The sequence below is a fragment of the Mesocricetus auratus genome, unplaced genomic scaffold (assembly GCF_017639785.1).
Source record: "Mesocricetus auratus isolate SY011 unplaced genomic scaffold, BCM_Maur_2.0 Super-Scaffold_15014, whole genome shotgun sequence".
Classification (NCBI taxonomy): Eukaryota; Metazoa; Chordata; class Mammalia; order Rodentia; family Cricetidae; genus Mesocricetus; species Mesocricetus auratus.
Window position 1 is genome coordinate 3,778,914 of NW_024429186.1, and position 16,713 is coordinate 3,795,626.

At 40.8% G+C, this 16,713-nt stretch overlaps 1 pseudogene; it reads left to right on the forward strand.

Annotated features, from left to right (window-relative positions):
* Positions 1 to 8,724: 8,724 nt before the first annotated feature.
* On the forward strand, positions 8,725 to 9,343 carry LOC101831736 (annotated as a pseudogene).
* The last annotated feature ends 7,370 nt before the right edge of the window (positions 9,344 to 16,713 follow it).

Sequence of the window (16,713 nt, forward strand, 5' to 3'; positions counted from 1 at the left end):
AGCCATTCTGACAGGAATAAGATGGTATCTCAGAGTTGTTTTGATTTGCATTTCCCTGATGGCTAAGGATGTTGAGCACTTTCTTAAGTGTCTCTTGGCCATTTTAGCCTCCTCTACTGAGAATTCTCTATGTAGCTCTGTACCCCACCTTTCAAGTGGATCCTTTGGTGTTTTGGAGACTTGTTTCTTGAGTTCTTTGTAAATTTTGGAGATTAGCCCTCTGTCAGATGTAGGGTTAGTGAATATCTATTCCCATTCTGTGGCCTGCCTTTTTGTCTTTTTGACTGTGTCCTTTGCCTTACAGAAGCTTTTTAGTTTCAGAAGGTCCCATTTGTTAATTGTCGATCTCAGTGCCTGTGCCACTGGTGTTATGTTTAGGAAGTGGTCTCCTGTACCAACTCGTTGAAGAGTATCTCCCACTTTCTCTTCTAAAAGTTTCAGTGTGGCTGGATGTATGTTGAGATCTTTGATCCATTTGGACTTAAGTTTTGTACAAGGCGATAAACATGGATCTATCTGCAGTCTTCTGCATACCAGTACCCAGTTATGCCAGCACCATTTGTTGAAGATGCTTTCTTTTTTCCACTGTACAGTTTTAGCTTCTTTGTCAAAAATCAGGTGTTCGTAGGTGTGTGGGTTAAAACTAGGGCTTTCGATTCGGTTCCATTGGTCTACCTGCCTATTTTTGTGCCAATACCAAGCTGTTTTCAGGACTATAGCTTTATAATAGAGCTTGAAGTCAGGTATGGTGATGCCTCCTGAAGTTCCTTTATTGTATAGGGATGTTTTGGCTATCCTGGGCCTTTTGTTTTTCCATATAAAGTTGATTAATGTTCTTTCCATGTCCTTGAAGAATTGTGATGGAATTTTGATAGGGATTGCATTGAATCTATAGACTGCTTTTGGCAAGATTGCCATTTTTATTATGTTGATCCTACCAATCCAAGAGCATGGGAGATCTTTCCATTTTCTGGTATCTTCTTTGATTTCTTTCTTCAAAGACACAAAGTTCTTGATATACAGGACTTTCATTTCCTTGGTTAACATTATCCCCAGATATTTGATGCTGTTTTTGGCTATTGTAAAAGGTGATGTTTCTCTGATTTCTTTCTCAGTCACTTCATCATCTGTATATAATAGGGCCACTGATTTTTTGAGTTTACCTTGTATCCTGCCACATTGCTGAAGGTGTTTATCAGCTCTAGGAGTAACCTTGCGGAGTTTTTGGGTCACTTATGTAAACTATCATATCATCTGCAAATAGTGAAAGTTTGACTTCTTCTTTTCCTATTTGTATCCCCTTTATCTTCTTTTGTTGTCTTATTGCTGTAGCTAGAACTTCAAGTACAATATTGAAGAGATATGGAGAGAGTGGACAGCCTTGTCTTGTTCCTGATTTTAGAGGAATTGCTTTGAGTTTCTCTCCATTTAGTTTGATGTTAGCTGTTGGTTTACTGTATATTGCTTTTATTATATTCAAGTACGTTCCTGTTATCCCTGATCTCTCTAGGACCTTTATCATGAAGGGGTGCTGGATTTTGTCAAAGGCTTTTTCAGCATCTAGTGAGATGATCATGTGGTTTTTCTTTCTCAGATTGTTAATATGGTGGATTACATTGATAGATTTTCTAATGTTGAACCATCCCTGCATTCCTGGGATGAAGCCTACTTGATCATGGTGGATGATTTTTCTGATGTGTTCTTGAATTCGGTTTGCAAGTATTTTATTGAGTATTTTTGCATCGATGTTCATGAGGGAAATTGGTCTATAGTTCTCTTTCTTAGTTGTGTCTTGTGTGGCTTGGGTATCAAGGTACTTGTAGCCTCGTAGAAAGAGTTTGGCAGTGAGCCTCCTGCTTCTATTGTGTGGAATACTTTGACGAGTATTGGAATGAGCTCTTCTTTGAATTTCTGGTAGAATTCTGCAGAGAAGCCATCTGGACCTGGGCTTTTTTTGTTTGGGAGACTTTTGATGACTGCTTCTATTTCATTAGGGGCTAAAGGTCTGTTTAGATTATTTATCTGTTCTTGATTTAGTTTTGGCAAGTGATATCTATCCAGGAAATTGTCAAATTTTGTGGAGTACAGATTTTCAAAGTATGCCCTGATGATTCTCTTGATTTCCTCAGAGTCCGTTGTTATGTCCCCTTTTTCATCCCTGATTTTGTTAATTAGCATGTTCTCTCTCTGTCTTTTGGTTAGTTTGGACAGAGGTTTGTCTATTTTGTTGATTTTCTCAAAGAACCAACTCTTTGTTTTATTGATTCTTCTCAGCGTTTTCCTGGTTTCTACTTGATTGATTTCAGCCCTCAATTTTATTATTTCCTGGCGTCTGCTCCTCCTGGGGGAGTTTGCTTCTTTTTGTTCTAGAACATTCAGCTATGCTATTAATTCTCTGGTATGACTGTTCTCCAGTTTTTTTCATGTGGGCACTTAGTGCTATAAACTTTCCTCTCAGCACTGCTTTCAAAGTGTCCCATAAGTTTGTGTATGTTGTGTCTTCATTCTCATTGAAATCGAGGAAGTCTTTAATTTCTTTTTTTATTTGTTCTTTTACCCAGGGATGGTGCAATTGTGCATTGTTCAATCCATGAGTTTGTAGGGTTTCTGCGATTTGTGTTATTGTTGAATTCTAATGTTAATGCATGGTGGTCTGATAAGATGCAGGGGCTTATTCCAATTTTTTTGTATCTGTGGAGATTTGCTATGTTTCCTATTATGTGGTCAATTTTAGAGAAGGTTCCATGTGGTGCCGAGAAGAAGGTATATCCCTTTGTATTTGGGTGGAATGTTCTATAGATGTCTGTTAAACCCAGTTGGGTCATAACTTCTATTAATTCTTTTGTTTCTTTGTTAAGTTTCTGTCTGGAGGTCCTGTCTAGGGGTGAGAGCGGAGTGTTGAAGTCTCCTACTATTAGTGTGTGAGATTTTATGTGCATTTTCAGCTTTAGTAATGTTTCTTTCACGAATGTAGGTGCCTTTGTATTTGGGGCGTAGATGTTTAAAATCGAGACTTCGTCTTGATGTATTTTTCCTTTGATGAATATGAAGTGCCCTTCTTCATCTCTTTTGATTGATTTTAATTTGAAGTCTAATTTGTTAGATATTAGGATTGCTACGCCCGCTTGTTTCTTGGGGCCGTTTGATTGGAAGATCTTTTCCCAGCCCTTTACTCTGAGATAACATCTGTCTTTGGTGTTGAGATGTGTTTCTTGTATGCAACAGAAGGAAGGGTTCTGTCTTCGTATCCATTCTGCTAGTCTGTGTCTTTTTATAGGCAAGTTGAGGCCGTTGACATTGAGGGATATTAATGACCATTGATTGGTGATCCTTGTTTGCGCTTGATTTATTGTTAATGAAGTTATGTTGTGTAGTTTCTCCTCCCTTTTTCTTTTGGTGTTTTGTAAAGTATGCTTATATATTGCCTGTGTCTTTGTGAATGTAGTTATCTTCCTTGGCTCTAGGTTTTCCTTCTAGCATTTTCTGTAGAGCTGGATTCATCGATACGTATTGTTTAAATCTGGCTTTGTCATGGAATATTTTGTTTTCTCCATCTATGGTAATTGAGAGCTTTGCTGGATATAGTAGTCTGGGTTGGCATCCTTGTTCCCTTAGCGTTTGTAGGACATCTGACCAGGATCTTCTGGCTTTCATCGTTTCCATTGAGAAGTCAGGTGTAATTCGGATAGGTCTGCCTTTGTATGTTACTTGGCCTTTTTCTTTAGCTGCTCTTAATATTTTCCCTTTACTCTGTAGGTTTGATGTTTTGATTATTATATGGTGAGGTGACTTTTTTTTCTGGTCAAGCCTATTTGGTGTTCTGTAAGATTCTTGTACTTTCATAGGCATATCTTTCTTTAGGTTAGGGAAGTTTTCTTCTATGATTTTGTTGAATATGTTTTCTGTACCTTTAAGTTGAAGTTCTTCACCTTCTTCTATACCTATTATTCTCAGGTTTGGCTTCTTCACGGTGTCCCATATTTCCTGGATATTTTGTGTTAAGGATTTGTTGGTTTTGAGATTTTCTTTGGTTGACGACTCTATATCCTCTAATGAGTCTTCAGCACCTGAGATTCTCTCTTCTATCTCTTGTATTCTATTGGTGATACTTGCATCTGTAGTTCCAGACCATTTACCGAGCTTTTCTATTTCCAGCATCCCTTCATTCTGTGTTTTCTTTATCGTTTCTATTTCAGCTTTCAATCCTTCAACTTTTTGAGCTATTTCCTTAATTTTGTTAGTTGTTTTTTCTTGGTGCTCTTTAGATTCTTTGAGAGATTTGTTTATTTCTTGAATTTTTTCCCCCATTTCATGGATTTTTTGTTTGTTTTTTCTTCTATTTCTTTAAGGGATTTCCTCATTTCTTCTTTGAGGGTCTCCATCATCTTCATGAAATAATTTTTAATGTCTGTCTCCTCTTCTTCATCTATGTAGTGCTTTTCGGGTCTTGCTGGTGTTGGATCCCTGGATTCTGGTGGGGTCATGTTGGTGTTTCTATTGCTGAGTGATCTCTTATTCTGTCTTCTTCCCATCTCTTCTTCCAGTGGGTGCTGGTGGGGTCTTTCTGTCTCGACTGGTCTCCTTCCTTACTGCAGCTGAAGCTGGGGATGCTGAAGCTGGACTCGCTGGGGTTGGGGTCTTGGAGGGGCTGATATCTTTCGTGAAGCTGGGCTCCGTGGGGTTGGGGTCTTGGAGTGGCTGATCTCTTTCTTGTGTGGGCGGGTCTTCTGGATGCTGGGAGCAGCCCAGAAGATCTCGGGGGGGGATGGGTGATGGGCGGGCGGTCCCCGCTGGATACCCAATCTCACCTGAAGCTGGACTCCCTGGGGTTGGGGTCTTGGAGGGGCTGATGTCTTTCCTGTGTGGGCGGCTCTTCTGGAAGCCAGGAGCGGCCCCGAATATGGAGGGGGATGGGTGATGGGCGGGCGGTCCCTGCTGGAGACCCAATCTCACCTGCAGCTGGGCTCCCTGGGGTTGGAGTCTTGGAGGGGCTGATCTCTTTCCTGTGTGGGCGGGTCTTCTGGAAGCTGGGAGTGGCCCCGAAGATGGAGGGGGATGGGTGATGGGTGGGCGGTCCCAGCCGGAGACCCAATCTCACTTGAAGCTGGACTAGCTGGGGTTGGGGTCTTGGAGGGGCTGATCTCTTTCCTGTGTGGGCGGCTCTTCTGGAAGCCGGGAGCCGAGTTTGTCTTTGAAATCAGGCTGAGGTCTTGGGAGAATGATGTTATCATGGAGTCACAGAAAACATGTCGTTCTTCTTCAGGTTCAACTTCACCTTCAGAAACCCATCTGAGGAAGAGTTGTCCTCAAGGCTGACTTATGTGTTAGAAGTGACAGCCACATACACTGTGATAACCACACAGAGGGACATCTCAGTCAGGCCAACAAGCACTTCTGCTGTGGTCTCAGGAAGAGCATTAGAGCTATCTCCAGCAGGAGTCCCACAGCAGCCTGGAACTCTGGGTCAGACCAGAAGCAGGTGCAGAGGGAGCTAAGCATTTGTTTCCTTTGGGACCTTGAGCTTAACCCACATATAACAGTTTCCCTTAAAAAATCCAAAATGCTATATGTTCACCTATCAAAATAGAAAACAGTTTTAAAAGTGCCAGCTTTCTTTATAAGCACACATACTCATCTTTACTCCTGCAGTTTGTCACTTATATGAGCAGAAATAACCCTGCCATTGTCACCAGTGTTAGACACTGTGGAATGATGAGGGCACCTGTTGATTTCATTCTGATGAGAGACAGCCCATCACTAGGATTCTATGTTTAATCTTTGGGATTCAGACAGGAGCCCACAAGCAATCAAGGCTCAGTGAATAAAGTTACAAAAATTTCACATCTGACATGGCTCAGTCTATATTGTTTGTACCCCAATCCCAGAGATGATCTGGACTTTTCCTCTGACAATGAATTTCTCTTTTTCTTCAACTTTAACTAATTGCAACAAGCAAATAATTGCTTTTCTTTTCCAATAGAATTCCAAGACCTCCTTTTAACCCAAACTCTCTCATCAAGATCAGGTCTCAGCAGAAAGCGAAAAGCTGTCACTGAGAAGTCCTTCAGTGTGTTAATGGACACATTCAATGACCAGCTCTCCCTAAAGCTGAGTTCTGCTAACACTGAAATCAGCCTTTCTTTACATTGTAGAAGCATAGTGAGCAGGTGCCCTGTGTGCTCAGAAACAACCTCATTTTGAGGATGCTCAGGACCAGCAGCGGGCACTGAAGAACCAACTTTCACCAGGAAAGGAAAAGTAGTAGTGAGAGAAACATCTGCATACCATAAAGCTGTCACTGAGAAGTCTTTCAGTGTGATAACAGACACTTTCAATGACCAGTTCTCCCTATGTGTGAGATCTGCTACCAGTGAATTAAGCCCTTCAGTACATTACAGCAAAGAAAGAGAGCAGGTTTCCTGTGTACTCAGAAACAACCTCATTTTGAGGATGCTCAGGACCAGCAGAGGGAACTGCAGAACCAACAAAGACAATATAGTAAGTGAGACAAACATCAGAAGAGTGAGGGTGTCCTCTGAGACCCTAAGGTTTCCTGTCATGACCTCAAATAACTGCTGAGAACATGCAATACAATTGTTGCAGCTACTGTGAGACTACTTCAGACTTAGTATAATAAAAGTTCTTTGTTCAGTAATATTGCACATATATGTTTTAGTCATCAGATGAGAACCTTATAGGAAGGATAAACATCCATTTGTCATACATACAAGAAGGCAACAAATTTGCAAATAGACATCGTCATCAAAGCCATTACTAGCAGCATCTAATTCTATCTGTAACTTCTTCTTTCCCCTGGGGGAGGCATTTTCTCAATTGGATTATTGGACAGTGACCTGAGATCTCAGTCCTTGAAGTTCCAGCCACAATGCTGAGTCCTTGTAGCTCTGCTATGGGATACCTTGTCCCAAGATATGATACACTGCCCTGTTCAGCCTTCTGATCAGAGAGAAGAAGAAAATTGGGATAATCACACAATCTGTCCTTTTCTGAATTTAGGATTTCATGTATAATTTTTCTCTGCATATTTTTCTAAAAGATAAGGTATTTAGCCGAATTGGTAATACATAACCTAATATGTGGTCTTTGTGATTTGGGAAGAGTTTAGAAGAAAGTACCTTAAATCTAGACTGTCCTCATTCTCACTCACGACAACTAAGAGAGATGAGAGATCCACATAACTATGCCACTACACTCTCCCTCACATGTGAGTTCTGACAATTTTTCATATGACATCCTGATGCATGAGCCCCCTCCATCTATTTCCCATGCTCTGGAACTCAGCTGAGATCAGATTCATCATGGTCCTTTCTGGTATATAAAGGATGACTGTCCTTCAAAGCATCGGGATGTCCTGAGTGTATGTACTGCACCTGTTCCGGTATCCTGATGTACTCCCAGAACATTCCATTGTTGGTTAAAGACCAACTCCAGTTTTAACTGTGTAGAACTTCATCTTACTATGGAGATTCTTGACTTTAATGGTGATTTCTCATAAGGGATTCACTTTCTTTCAAGAACCAGTTTTAAAAGGTATACTATTGAAAGATTCCATCTATGTGTATATAGATAGAATTGATTTGATTCATTGAGGTATTAGTTAAGGAAACAAGAGCGGACACAAAGATGGACAGAGGCTTACTGGAAAATCCCATGAGAAAACAGTCGGGCATAATGGGTATAGATATGCTCACACCATATTTTGTACATGGATCAAATTTCAAAAAATATAAAATGTAAAATACCAATTTTACATAGTTGTAGAAATTTCATACATATTTATTTCATACAGTTGTTTTCCCCATAATCTCTACTCTCATTTTCCCCTCCTCCTTTACTTTTATCCTAATAGACGATTTCACTTTCACTTCATCATGTATTTTTATTCATAGTTGTATGTAAGGATGCAACATCTAAGAACTACTAAGGAGAGTCTCGTTTAATGTCTGATTTTTAAGATGGTTATAATTAACAGATTTTTCTCTAGCTGCATCCATTTTTCCATAACTGATGTAATTTCCAAATTCCTTGTAGATGAAAAATTTCCTTTGTGCTGATAATATAAACGTGTCTTCTTGGTGAGATCCTCTGTTGAGAGATACATAATTTAGTTATTTTGACATTGCTGCAATAAGCAGTGTTGTGCAAATATTCTGATGTATATTTGCTTTGGTTCATTTGAGATAGTTTTGTAGTATATTGTTTGTTGGAAAGGCAAATATTAACTGCATATATCAGAAAGGAGGTTGGAAAGTTCAAACTCAGCAGGTTTTAAATTTCCCATCACTGTCATCATAATCACAGTCACCATCTGTAAATCAGTCTGATAACCTTGTTCCAAGTGGAGCCAGTGTATCAGGTCTGATAGCTATTGAGAGTTAGGTCCTGATGTTACTTCCTCATCATCTAGAGGACCCAGGGAAGAAGGATACTATATATATATATATATATATATATATGTATATATACATATATACATATATATATATCTTTAGAGCGAAGTAGGACTGGAGCCTCAGGATCCTGCTGCTAGATCCAGGTGTCCTCTAACTTGTTCTCCAGTAGGACCAGCTCCTCATTTAAAAATTACCATTTTCATGAATATGCAACTCACCAGTGTATGGTGGTAAATACAGAGATGTCCACATCTCCCACAACATATGATCAGTGTCCTCTCAACAGTTACTGAACACACAGGTCCTCAACATGGGATGGAGCTGGATCATCCTCTTCCTTGTGTCAGTAACTACAGGTAAGTTGCTCCAAGTTCCAAACCTGGAGAAGAAACTGGGTGTTATGTGACAATGACCCCTACTCTGTATATCTCTACAGGTGTCCAATCACAGGTTCAGCTGCAACAGTCTGGGCCTGAGCTTGGGGACCTGGTTCCTCAGTGAAGTCATGCACGGATTCAGGCTATACTTTCAGTAGATACAATATGAACTGGGTGAGACAGAGGCCTGGGCAGGGCCTGGAGTGGATTGGATGGATTGGTACTACAAGAGGTAATACTGAATACGCACAGAAGTTCCTGGGCAAGGCCACACTGAATAGAGACATATCCTCCAGCACGGCGTACATGGAGCTCAGCAGCCTGACATCTGACGACTCTGCCATCTATTTCTGTGCAAGACACACAGTGTTGCACCCACATCCTGAGTGTGTCAGAGACTATGGAGGAGAAGGAGGCTTCACAAGAATGGAGATGACCGAGAAGATCAGTCTGGGTACTTGCTCAGAAATAATCCTTCCAGAGTTCCCTTCTCTGCCTCCTTGTCAGACATCTGCATTGCTTAATTCAACTTTGCAAAAGACATGTGAGTAAACAGTGGTTTTGACATACGATGCCTCTAGAGGACTCCATATCACGAGAAAGTGTTGGCCAGTGACTGCCTGAATTGACACTGTTCTTTAATAAAACAATAAAAAGGAAAAAACTGTGATGATGAATTATGATAAAAATACATTTTTATCTTGAGTGATGTGACGTTTTGCAACAAGAACTGAGGATGGAGAGGAGGCTGGGCGCACAGGGAAGTAGCTGTCCCTCTGGCATCATCAGGTAAACAGGCCAGCTTCCCGGCCTGTGTTCCAGAGCCTGCAGATCGCCTGGGAACTGCACAGAGCTCCCAATCCCGGCGGGAGCATCAGGTAAACAGGCCAGCTTCCCGGCCTGTGTTCCAGAGCCTGCAGATCGCCTGGGAACTGCACAGAGCTCCCAATCCCGGCGGGAGCCAAGCACCCCAGACTCCAGATCTTCTCTCCCACCAACGATTCCAGGAAAGGAGAGGAGGCTGGGCGCACAGGGAAGTAGCTGTCCCTCTGGCATCATCAGGTAAACAGGCCAGCTTCCTGGCCTGTGTCCCAGAGCCTGCAGATTGCCTGGGAACTGCACAGAGCTCCCAATCCCGGAGGGAGCATCAGGTAAACAGGCCAGCTTCCCGGCCTGTGTTCCAGAGCCTGCAGATCGCCTGGGAACTGCACAGAGCTCCCAATCCCGGAGGGAGCCAAGCACCCCAGACTCCAGATCTTCTCTCCCACCAAAGAGACCAGGAAACTACAGGAACCAGGGAGACCAGGGGAGTAGCTGTTCCGGATCAGGTACAACAGGACCCAGCATAGGGTCCAGGGGACCAGGTAGGAGGCTAAGCGCCCCAGATTCCTGTTCTTCTTCTCTACCCACGGACCAGCATTTGGACAAGGCATAGAAGAACCACCAGATTACTGGACTTACTAGCACCCACCAAAAGGGAACTCTGGTCCCCAGACCAGGAAGGGGCTCTTTCTGCACCCACTAAAGGAAGAGATGGGAAAGAGACAATACAAAAACACAGTCAGCAACAGAAAAACAAATATGACACCGCCAGATTCTAGAGACTCCACACCAGCAAGACCCCAATATTCCAGCGCGAAGGAAGCAGAAGAGAACGATCTTAAAAGCACTTTCATGAAAATGATAGAGGCCCTAAAAGAGGATATTGGAAAATCCCTCAAAGAAATGGAAGAAAAAACAAACCAAAAAATGCAAGAAATGGAAGAAAAAACAAATCAAAAAAATGCAAGAATTGGAAGAAAAAACAAACCAAAAACGGCACGAAATGGAAGAAGAAATGAAGCAAAAAATGCAAGAAATGGAAGAAAAAGCAAAGCAAAAAATGCAAGAATTAGAAGGAGAAACATACCAAATAAGGCAGGAAATGGAAGAAGAAACAAAGCAAAAAATGCAAGAAATGGTAGAAAAAACAAAGCAAAAAATGAAAAAAATGGAGGAAGAAACAAACCAAAAAAGGCAGGAAATGGAAGAAGAAACAAAGCACAAAATCCAAGAAATGGAACAAAAAGCAAACCAAAAAATGCAAGAAATGGAAGAAAGAACAAACCAAAAAATTCATAAAAGGCAACAAACGGACGAACAGATAAACAGAAAATTGCAAGAAGCAATGCAAACGCTGCAAGGGTTGAAAACTGAAATAGAGACACTAAAAAAAACACAATCTGAAGAAAGGCAGAAAATAGAAAAGCTGGACAAACAGTCAGGCACTACCAATACAAGCATTACCAACAGAATAGAAGAGATGGAAGAGAGAATCTCAAGTGTTGAAGATACATTAGGAGAAATGGATTTATCAACCAAAGAAAACCTTAAATCCAACAAATCCTTAACACAAAACATCCAGGAATTATGGGACACCATGAAAAGACCAAACCTAAGAATAATAGGTATAGAAGAAGGAGAAGAAATCCACCTCAAAGGGGCAGAAGGCATATTCAACAAAATCATAGAAGAAAACTTTCCCAACCTTAAGAAAGACATGCCAATGAAGGTACAAGAAGCCTACAGAACACCAAATAGAGTGGACCACAAAAAAAATCCCCTCGCCACATAATAATCAAGACCCCAAACATACAGAATAAAGAAAGAATATTAAGAGCAGCTAAGGAAAAAGGTCAAGTAACATATAAAGGCAGACCTATCAGAATTACACCTGATTTCTCCATGGAAACTCTGAAAGCCAGAAGGTCCTGGATAGATATTCTACCTACACTAAGAGACCATGGATGCCAGCCCAGACTACTATACCCGGCAAAGCTCTCAATCACTATAGACGGAGAAAACAAGATATTCCATGACAAAACTAGATTCAACCAATATGTGTCCACTAACCCAGCCCTACAGAAAATTTTGGAAGGAAAACTCCAACCCAAGGAAGCTAACTACAACCAGAAAAACATAAGCATTAGAGAATCCCTCTCTACCAACAGCCAAAAGAACAAAGGGGCGAAATTCCACCCATAATTCCACCAACAACAACCATCGCAAATCGAAGAAGGATGAGCAATCAATGGTCATTAATATCCCTCAATATTAACGGCCTTAACTCACCCATAAAAAGACACAGACTAGCAGAATGGATTCGAAGACAGAACCCTTCCTTCTGCTGCATACAAGAAACACACCTCACCCTCAAAGACAGACATTACTTGAGAGTTAAAGGTTGGGAAAAAATTTTTCAATCAAATGGACCCAAGAAACAAGCAGTGGTAGCAATCCTAATATCTAACAAACTAGACTTTAAAATAAAATCAATCAAAAGAGATGAAGGAGGTCATTACATACTCATCACAGGTGAAACCCACCAAGACGAAGTGTCTATCCTGAACATCTATGCCCCCAATACAAAGGCATCCACATTCGTTAAAGAAACATTATTAGAACTTAAATCTCATCTAAAGCCCCACACAGTTATAGTGGGAGATTTCAACACACCACTCTCACCACTAGACAAGAATACCAGACAGGAACTCAACAAAGAAGCAAAGGGTCTAATAGAAGTAATGACCCAACTGGGATTAACAGATATCTATAGAACATTTCATCCACATAAAAAAGAATATACCTTCTTCTCACCACCACATGGAACCTTCTCAAAAATCGACCACATACTTGGCAACATATCAAACCTCAGCAGCTACAAAAAAATTGGAATAACTCCATGCATCTTATCAGACCACCATGCCTTAAAATTAGAATTCAACAACAACACAAATTGCAGAAAACCTACAAACTCATGGAAATTGAATAATGCTCAACTGCACCATCCCTGGGTCAAAGAGGAAATAAAAAAAGAAATTAAAGACTTCCTCGAATTCAATGAGAATGAAGACACAACATACCCAAACCTATGGGACACTTTGAAAGCAGTGCTACGGGGAAGTTCATAGCACTAAGTGCTCACATGAAGAAACAGGAAAACAGTTATACCAGAGAATTAACATCACAGCTAAAAGCTCTAGAACACAAAGAAGCAAACTCCCCCAGGAGGAGTAGACGCCAGGAAATAATCAAATTGAGGGCTGAAATCAACAAAGTAGAAACCAGGAAAACAATACAAAGAATCAATGCAACGAAGAGTTGGTTCTTTGAGAAAATCAACAAGATAGACAAACCTTTGTCCAAACTTACCAAACAGCAGAGAGTGAACACGCAAATTAACAAAATCAGAAATGAAAAGGGGGACATAACAACAGACTCTGAGGAAATCCAGAGAATCATTAGGTCATACTTTGAAAACCTGTACTCCACAAAATTCGAAAATTTAAAGGAAATGGATGACTTCCTGGACAGCTATCATTTGCCAAAACTAAATCAAGAACAGATAAGCAATTTAAATAGACCTATAACCCCTATGGAAATAGAAGCTGTCATCAAAAGTCTCCCAACCAAAAAAAGTCCAGGTCCAGATGGCCTCAGTGCAGAATTCTACCACAAATTCAAAGAACAGCTTATACCAATTCTTCTCAAAGTGTTCCACACAATAGAAGCAGAAGGGTCTTTGCCAAACTCTTTCTATGAGGCTTCAATAACCTTGATCCCCAAGCCACACAAAGATACAACCAAGAAAGAGAACTTCAGACCAATATCCCTCATGAACATTGATGCAAAAATACTCAATAAAATACTGGCAAATCGGATCCAAGAACACATCAAAACAATCATTCACCACGATCAAGTAGGTTTCATCCCAGGGATGCAGGGATGGTTCAACATACGAAAATCCATCAACGTAATCCACCATATAAACAAGCTGAAAAACAAAAATCACATGATCATCTCACTAGATGCTGAAAAAGCCTTTGACAAAATCCAACACCCCTTCATGATAAAGGTCTTGGAGAGATCTGGGATAACAGGGACATACTTAAACATAATAAAAGCCATATACAGTAAACCAACAGCCAACATCAAACTAAATGGACAGAAACTCAACGCAATTCCTCTAAAATCAGGAACAAAACAAGGCTGTCCACTCTCTCCATACCTTTTCAACATGGTACTTGAAGTTCTAGCTATAGCCATACGACAACAAAGGGGGATCAAGGGGATACAAATTGGGAAGGAAGAAGTCAAACTTTCACTGTTTGCAGACGATATGATAGTTTACATCAATGACCCAAAGAACTCTACCAGGGAACTCTTACAGCTGATTAACACCTTCAGCAAAGTGGCAGGTTACAAGATCAACTCAAGAAAGTCAGTAGCCCTACTATATACAGATGATAAAAGGGCTGAAAGAGAAATCAGAGAAACATCACCCTTTACAATTGCCACAAACAACATAAAATACCTTGGGGTAACGCTAACCAAACAAGTGAAAGACCTGTATCGTAAGAACTTTGAATCTTTAAAGAAAGAAATTAAAGAAGCCCTCAGAAAATGGAAAGATCTCCCATGCTCTTGGATAGGTAGGATCAATGTAGTAAAAATGGCAATCCTGCCAAAAGCAATCTACAGATTCAATGCTATCCCCATTAAAATCCCAGCACAATTCTTCACAGACCTTGAAAGAACAATAATCAATTTTGTATGGAAAAACAAAAGACCCAGGATAGCCAAAACAACCCTGTTCAACAAGGCAACGTCCGGAGGCATCACTATCCCTGACCTCAAGCTCTATTATAGAGCTATAGTCCTGAAAACAGCTTGGTATTGGCACAAAAATAGACAGGCAGACCAATGGAATCGAATTGAAAATCCGGGTATTAACCCACACACGTACGAACATCTGATCTTTGACAAAGAAGCTAAAAATATACAATGGAATAAAGAAAGCATCTTCAACAAATGGTGCTGGCATAATTGGAGACTGGCATGTAGAAAAATGCGGATCGATCCATGTTTATCGCCATGCACAAAACTTAAGTCCAAATGGATCAAAGACCTCAACATAAATCCAGCCACACTGAACCTCTTAGAAGAGAAAGTGGGTGGTACCCTTGAAAGAATTGGTACAGGAGACAGCTTCCTGAACATAACACCAGTAGCACAGACAGTGAGATCAACAATTAATAAATGGGACCTACTGAAACTGAGAAGCTTCTGTAAGGCAAAGGACACAGTCAGCAAGACAAAAAGGCAGCCCACAGAATGGGAAAAAATATTCACTAATCCCACATCTGACAGAGGGTTGATCTCCAAAATTTACAAAGAACTCAAGAAGCAAGTCTCCAAAACAGCAAAGGACCCAATTAAGAAGTGGGCTGCAGAACTAAATAGAGAGTTTTCAATAGAGGAGTCTAAAATGGCTGAGAGGCACTTGAGAAAGTGCTCAACATCCTTAGCCATCCGGGAAATGCAAATCAAAGCAACTCTGAGATACCATCTCACTCCTGTCAGAATGGCTAAAATCAAAAACACCAATGACAATTTATGCTGGAGAGGATGTGGTGAAAGGGGGACACTCCTCCATTGCTGGTGGGAGTGCCAACTGGTTCAGCCACTTTGGAAAGCAGTATGGAGATTCCTCAGAAAAATGGGAATAAACCTACCACAAGACCCAGCAACTGCACTCTTAGGCATATATCCAAAAGATGCCCATTCATATAACAAAGATGTCTGTTCCACTATGTTCATAGCAGCTTTATTTGTAATAGCCAGAACTTGGAAGCAACCTAGATGTCCCTCACCCGAAGAATGGATAGAGAAAATGTGGTACATCTACACAATGGAGTACTATTCAGCAGAAAAAAATAATGGAATCATGAGATTCGCAGGCAAATGGATGACACTAGAAGAAACCATCCTGAGTGAGGTAACCCAGTCACAAAAAGAGAAACATGGCATGTACTCTCTCATATATGGATTTTAGACATAGATCTGGGGAGTGCCAGCCTACAATCCTATTGCCAGAGAGTCTGGGAAACAGAAACTTCATTTACTGGCTGGTTAAGTACTGAGCTGAACTCAAGAAAGCCAGTATCAGAGAGGGAGGACTGATGATCAAAGGGATTAAGACTGGGCTGGTTGAACCCCCAGAAACAGCTGACCAGACAAAGGTTAACTCTTGAATCCCAGGCATCAGCCTGGGAATCCAGCATGGGACTGATCAAGACCCCCTGAATCTGGGTGTCAGTGAGGAGGCCTAGGTAATCTATTGAGCCTTGGACAGCAGATCAGTACCCATCCCAAGTATACACACGGTCTCTGGACTCCCATAGAACAATGTGAGGTGCACTCTCACCCTGAACTCTTGGGGAAGGGTCTAGGCCCTGCCCTATATGAAATGACAGACTATGGACACCCCCATGGAGGGCCTCACCCTCCCTGGGGGAATGAGGGGATAACGGGGGGGATGGGGGGGGAGGGCACGGGAGGAGGGGAGGGAAAGGGAGAGGGACCTCGTACTGACTTGTGAAGCAACCTTGTTTCTTATCTAAATTTAAAAAGGAAAATAAAAAAAACATTAATAAAAAAAGATTGGATATAGGTAGATTAACATATTTTCTAGTGAACTAACTTTAGCAACTGTTAGCCTTACATAACTTAAATTTTTAGCTTCTTGTTTGTTGACTCTTTAGGGTCTTCTTCCTGTTTACGATGTTTTGAACATATATAAAACTCTCTTGACATATATACATTTTGTATATTGATACAACTTAGGATATTTTATCATATTACACTTTACAGTTCTACCTCCAGTCAATAACTTTGAGTTCTATTTCTCTTATTGTTTTGGGAAGCTTCAGTCAATGTACAACTATGTCTCTGAAAATTATAGATTATTGTCACCCATATTTCTTACCTATGAGATTAGTCAGACATAGATTTTTGATCTTCAAACACTTCATAGACCTGGAGAATATGACATTTAAATGTTTTAATATTAGTACTCCATTGACTTGAGACACAGTTGCTCC